Source organism: Cicer arietinum, chromosome 6 (assembly GCF_000331145.2).
Source record: "Cicer arietinum cultivar CDC Frontier isolate Library 1 chromosome 6, Cicar.CDCFrontier_v2.0, whole genome shotgun sequence".
Taxonomy (NCBI): Eukaryota; Viridiplantae; Streptophyta; class Magnoliopsida; order Fabales; family Fabaceae; genus Cicer; species Cicer arietinum.
This window is the reverse complement of record NC_021165.2, coordinates 1,150,092-1,157,489: the sequence shown is the minus strand read 5'-3', so window position 1 is coordinate 1,157,489 and position 7,398 is coordinate 1,150,092.

Sequence of the window (7,398 nt, the reverse complement as noted above, 5' to 3'; positions counted from 1 at the left end):
AAGCATGTTTACATTTTTTCGCTCTATTTATAGGGTTCTACTACTGCCAATGCCAACAGTGACGCACTCGCTTCGGAAGGCCTTCGTGCTTTTAGGGATAGCAATCAAACATATTTTTATTTTTTCTTCTAATTTCTTGTTTAAACTTTTTTTTTATTTAAAATTAATTGACCGTAATAAATTAATACTATATTAGAAATTCAATCTAATAAAGTTGAAGACATAAGAGTAATAATTAGAATCTCAAAAACTAAAAATTATTATCCACAACAATAATCTAATAGTTAATTAATTAAAAAGTAAAATAATTTAAAGTGCATGCAACTAATTAATAAAAATAACATAATCTAATAATTCATGAGAGAATCGTGTGCTATTCAAACATAATTTATAATGTATAGATTTGAGAATAAATGAGTAAGAAAAGTGACAATTGAAAATTACATTTGCTAGTAAATCTTTCTATATGTGAATGAGATATTAAAAAATTACAATCCAACCATTAATGGAGGAAGGTGAAATGCATAAAAAAAATTATATTAGCAATAATTAACCATTATTATTCGTTAAAGAATTAAGACATGGAAGAAACGCAACAAAATTGATTGCAATTACGATCACAGAAGCAAGAACAACATAAATAGGATAAAAGATTTTCTTTAAATCAAAATATATTTTAATAAAACTAATCCAAACCAAATAGGTATAATGATTAGACAAGGAATATATGTCTTTACATATAAAAAAATTATTGAAAAAACCCAAGCACACGTGCTATAATCCTAAAACACAAGCCATCGATACCAAAAATAATAGTCTTATACATCTCTTCATGCTAAGTTGTATTCTCCCATCACCAACATCAAGCTGCAGACACAAGATCCATCTTAAGTCTTCATCGACTTTTAGATTCAAAAACAATGTTTCAATAATAAAGGAAACTCACAATCTTAATTTCCATTTGGTAATTAAGCAAGTTGTGCACCAATGCAACAATAGTAGAAACATTACCCACCATTTGCAACATGTATATGTTGGATGTGGGAATGTTGTTGGACATAATTTTTTTTCAAAACCTGCATGTCTTGATAAGTGATCAGTTCATCACCTAGAACAATCCATTAAGGATTAACTCCATTTCAACCCATATCCATTCCCCAATTATGCAGAAAAATAAAACACATGTCAAAAACTAGACGCCTCACCACAATAATACTCCAAAGATAAGTCTTACATTTACAAGATTGATTGATGCTACTCAAGATATATGCTTTCAGATATTTAATGCTACTCATAAAATTTAATATTCAAAAAGCAAAACACTATAATCATGTTTTAACACAATGAAAAATATCATTTTTAAAAAAAGTTAATGCCATATTGATATGAACTTATGTTGGAAATCGACGAGAGAAGCTTTAAATGAATTATATTAATTTGATCATTGTCTAAATATATAATATTAAAGAAGTATATATTTATTCATTCACAATGTATCAGACTAAACATAACTAACTGACCATTGTATTAGTATAATATAATCAGCCTAATAATATAATATGAATCAGCCTAATGGTAACCTCATTTCACCACTCCTTGTAGCACTGCCAATCTCTCGATAACAATCACTTAACTAAATCAGACATAACAATTAAATAAAAATCAGGATCGATCCAAGGGTGTAATGATTAAATCATTTGATGAAGTTAATAAATAAATTATTAATATTTTATTTAATAATTATAGAAATTTTATATGGCAGAAATTATAACATTTTTAAATCGAGTATAATTTTTTAACTGTTCTACATCAATATTAATAACTCAAGTATAATTTTTTATCTTTTAATTAAAGAAAAAAAGTGTGTGTATACATTGTATCATTCCAATAATTCGTGTTAACAATATATTCACTCATCGTCTCATAATTTCTCAGTTTATAGCTATTATTTCTTTTGTTAACAATATATTATTAGTTATCTTATTATTTTTCAATTTATAATTAATATTTCTTCTATTTTTACTATCTTCATTCTCCAATTTAGTTGTACTAGAAAAAAATTAAATAAATTACAATAATAAACCAATCATATTTTAATTGATCTGTTGGATAATTTCGAATGTAAAGTGGTGTCTTAATTCATTTTTTAGGAAAATTTATATCAATAAATTTAACAAAATGTTGAAATTATAGACAAAAATATAGCAAATGCTCTCATAGACAAACTTGATTGAGTACATCTAGAGTATAAAATTTAAACACTCGGATAAATGAATGCAAGAGTGCAAAAACAGAAAGAAATACCAAACAATGGGTGGGTTGAATCGGTGGTGAGAGAGAATTGCAAATTGTAAAATGGCTTCAATTAGATGAAGCGATTTAAAGTGAAACGAAAACCGAACGATGTGATGATCGGCAAATTGAACGAACAGATGACTATATTTTTTCCTCATAAGTGTTTCTTTTTTTCTTTAGTTTTTCCTTTACATGATATATTTCTTTATCCCATTAGAATTGATTTTCAGAGTACTATTTTGTTTTTCACGTGAATGAAGATTTATTTTCAACTTTTCCAATTTAAAAGATCGTGTAATTTCCCGACGGGTGCCATTTTTGTTGTTGTTATTTTCAACTACGTGTCACTACTTTTATAGTTTGTTATCAGGGGATGATAATAAGCTACATAGTTCGTCAAAGGCTCGTGGCAGCTTGACCTATGTAATAAAAAGACTCGTATCATTTTTAAAATTTATTTATTTAAATAAATGCTCATGCTTATAAAAAATTTTATTAGATATAATAAATCGGCTTATATATATTTTATTATTTATTAATATTATTTTTTATTATTATATTAATAATATTATTTCCTATTTTAAACTCTATATGAATTAAGCAACAACTCATTAGTCATTCCATATTCGGTAGTCGTTCTATATTTAGTAGTCGTTGCATATTTGATAGTCATTAGGGGTGGGAATAGGCCAGATCAGGCTTTGAAAGGTCTGAGTCTAGCCTACGATTTATTTTTTAGGCCTAAGTCTGGCCTACGCCCTATCATAGGCTTTTTTTTCGGCCTGGCCTGGCCTTTTTAAAAGTTTGGCTTAGCCTGGAAGCCTATTTAAAAACCTATTAAAATAATTTTTAAAAAATATGAAACAAACATCATTTAAACCCTAAAAAATAATTTTTTGCGTTAAATAATAGATTTTTTCTTCTTCTGAAACACACTCATTATTACCTTTTAAACAAATATAATTGACTAATTGAACAGCTACCAAATATGAAATGACTACCAGATATGGAATGCTACCGAATATGGAACAACTACTGAATATGGAATGTTTAATCATTTAAACCCTAAAAAATAATTTTTTGCGTTAAATAATAGATTTTTTCTTCTTCTGAAACACACTCATTATTACCTTTTAAACAAATATAGAAGACTATTGAGTGATTGACTAATTGAACAGCTACCAAATATGAAATGACTACCAAATATGGAATGCTATCGAATATGGAACAACTACTGAATATGGAATGTTTACTGAGTAATTGCTTAATCGATAGAATTTAAAATAGGAAATAATATTATTAATATAATAATAATAATAAATAATAATATTAATAAATAATAAAATATATATAGGCCGGCCTGTCCGCCCTAATAGGCTTTTTTATAAGTCTGAGCCTGACCTATTTAAATAAATAACTTTAAAAATGGCCTAAGTCTAGCTTTTTTATTAAATAGGCTAGGCCAGACCAGACCATAAGTAGGTCAGGCCATAGGCCCCTGACGAACGGCCTAGCCTATTCTCATCTCTAATAGTCATTCAATTAATCAATCACTCAAGTCGTTCCATATTTGTTTGAGAGGTAATAATGAATGCATTTGTTTCAGAAAAAAAATATTCTTTAAACAAAAAAATTATATTTTAGAGGTTAAACGATGTTTTTTTTCAGATTTTTAAAACATTATTTTGTTAGAAAAATTATTTTTTGTTTAATATATATAGATATGTACATTGATATTGGTATGTGGAGAGCGTCATGTGATATGATTAGAGCTGTTTTAATATAAATAAGGTTTTTAAATATACTTCCAGATCTGGCCAGACATTTAAAAAGTCAGGTCAGACCGAAAAAAAAGCTATAATAGGCCATAAGTCAGACTTAGGTCTAAAAAATTAATCGTAAGTCAGACTCATGTCTTTCAAAATCTGATATAGTTTATTCTCAACCCTATTTACTACTCTTAAGTAGCAAATGCGCATTTTTTTACCTAGTATGCTACGACAACATGGTCATTTCCAATAAAAATCAAAATATATTTCAATAAAAATAAAATAAAATAAATAAAAAGAGACATAACAAATAATTAAAGAAAATCAAAATTGATCTGTATATCAAATAATTAGCAATAGTAGAATAATAGATTATTTACTATTAAAAATAGAAGTTTAACGTAACAATTGGTCATAACGATTGACAAATGGAAAATTTATTATAAAAATATGCTTATAATAATATTATGCATTTATTTATATGTTAATTAATAGTTGAATTTCTTAAAATAATCTTTATACTTACATATAAAATGATATAAATTTTTGATGTAACATAACTTTTATTTAAAATATTTTATTTTTGTTATTTATTAAAATAATTGATTTTCAACTTTTATTATTTTTATCAAGAAAAGAAGATAAACAATCATATCATTTTTCGTTTATACACTAGTATCTATACAATGTAAAAATATTATACAAATTTTACACGACAAATAGTAATTAAGTTACGGCAAGTGAAATGATTTGGCTTTCAGCAACAATAAGATGTATATGGTAAAAAATGTTTTAGAGTTTGTGTTGATACTTAATTGTCCGTGAGGAATGAAAAGTGGAGGGAAATTGGGACAAATTGTGGACCCCGCAGGTTTCGTCAGTTGCGTAGGTATTCCTCAGGCAGATACAACCACCGTCACCGCAAATGCCATCAATACCGACAAGTCCACCGCTTTAATCTCCTTTGACGTTCACTCATGTTTTCCTATAAAAACGGTAATGCCTTTGTTTAGTTGTAATGTAACCCATCACATGTTGTATATATTGTTTTTTTTCTGGATTTGTTTAGACTTTACGTAAACTATCATATACATGGTCCATGGTGTAGTGTAATATTATGCAGCCATTTTCTCACAATTTTGTAATCTAAGGATAATTACTTAGTGCAAATTGACACCCCTAGTCTTAGATGGCCTATAGGCCAATTAGACTATGTTTAATTTATGATTTTTTTTATATTATACATTTTGCGGTAATTTTAATTATTATTATAAAAAAGGTAAAAAATTAAAACAAAGCATTATTTATATTTTTAAAAATAATAAAATTTCATAAAATTATTTGGTTAAAATATGATTTTTTTGATTTTTTATTTGATGTTTATTTTGATTATTTATCTTTATTTTTATTTGTTTTAATTATTCTTTTTTCGTCTTTTATTTTTTACTTATTATTCGTTTTATTTCTCAATAAAAGAATAAATTTATAAAAGATGAAAGATTAAAACGATCATTAAATAAAATATAAAATGACTAAAACAAAAGATAAATGATCAAAATATACATATTAAATAAAGTATAAATGATTAAAATTATATTTAAAAAAACTGTTTTAAATATTCTTAAAATGATAATAATTCACTAAAAGTGTCTATCATTTGAAATAAAATAAATACAAAATAAAAATATAAAATATTTTAACAAAATAAATGCTGCGTTAATATTTCCTATTCCCCACAACACAAGCACAGATCTACAAGCAAATGCGAGTTGACTTTCGTTAAAAATGCTTTTATTTTCATAAAACTGCAATTGTTTATCAACGCAAACTCATGCATGCAGTAAACAAATCTATGTTAATTTGTGTCACATAACTTATTGATGTTGTTTTGGTTTACTTTTGCCTTAAAAATAGTACCATCAATTTAAGGAGAAAACACGATTTACTAAATTGTCCTCAATAAAACAATAACAACTTTGTGATTACTTAAAATAAACAGAAGGTGAAGTTAAAGAGGATCCTACTCCCTAAAATTAAAATAACAATGTTTGATTTTAAGCCGAAAAAAATTTAATTTAAAATAAATTTTTATTAAAAAAAGAATAATATAAAATGACTTATATTTGAATATATTAATGTATAAATAAGTTAAATAATAAATTTTAATGTAAAAATTATGTTTGAGATAAAAAAACTATAAATTCTAATTTTATGTTAGAATTAATTCTACAATCAAAATCAATTAATTCAATAACACTCTGACAAGTCAATATCAATTTTACACCTTCGATGTTGATTATAGTTCAATCAAAAGTAAAACCCAACATACAGTAACTTAAACTAAAGTGAAATAATATATATATATATATATATATATATATATATATATATATAAATAAAGCTTAAATATACATTTAGTCTATGTTGAATGCAAGAAAATTAATTTTAGTCCATTCAAAAGAATATTTTTAAGTTTAAATTATTACAAAATACAAATGTTTTCGTTTTAGTACTCTCTAATAGTTAGCATCATTGGTTTTTTAATGATTGAGTAATTAATGACTTTAAACTTAGTCTCCACAAATTTAGAAAATTTAATTGTAGTCTTTGCAAAATAAATAAATGTTTTAGTCTATGTCAAATGCAAAAAATTTAAGGTTAAATATGTTTTTAGTCCTATAAAATTACGACATTTCAAATTCAGTTTCTAAATTTTTTTAATTCATTTTTAGTCTCTATTTTGATTTTATAAGAACTTAAAATATAATTTTTTTATAAAAACTTTTTAAAATAGGAACTAAAAATGAATACAGAATATTTTTAAGGACTAAAAACTCGAGAATTTGTTTATAGGATTAAAAATACAAATTTAAATTTTTATAAGGACTAAAAACTTATTTTACTTTTGATTTTTTTTTTTTATGTTTTCTAAATAAAAATAAGAATAATTTTAATATACTAACTACCAATGTATTATAAAAACTATGTGTGGACTTATGTTTGAAATAAAAAATTAATTAAAGTTAGTATTTTTTAACGTTGTCTACATAAAAATAAAAAATATGAACAATTATAATACATTAACTATAATTTTTTTATATTGTTTGTTTGAAAATGAATTGTTAAAGAGGTTGATAGAACATATAATCGTACAAGAGATAAATATTAGTCATTAATCGATTAGTCAAAATTAATATTTTTTATATCTTTTATATAAAATGATAATTAATTAAAATACACTAATTATAATTTATTATTAAAACCATAAAATGGAGTAAAACATATTTTTTTATTTATTATGCAGGGAGTAAAAATCAAATTTCTTGAATTTTAC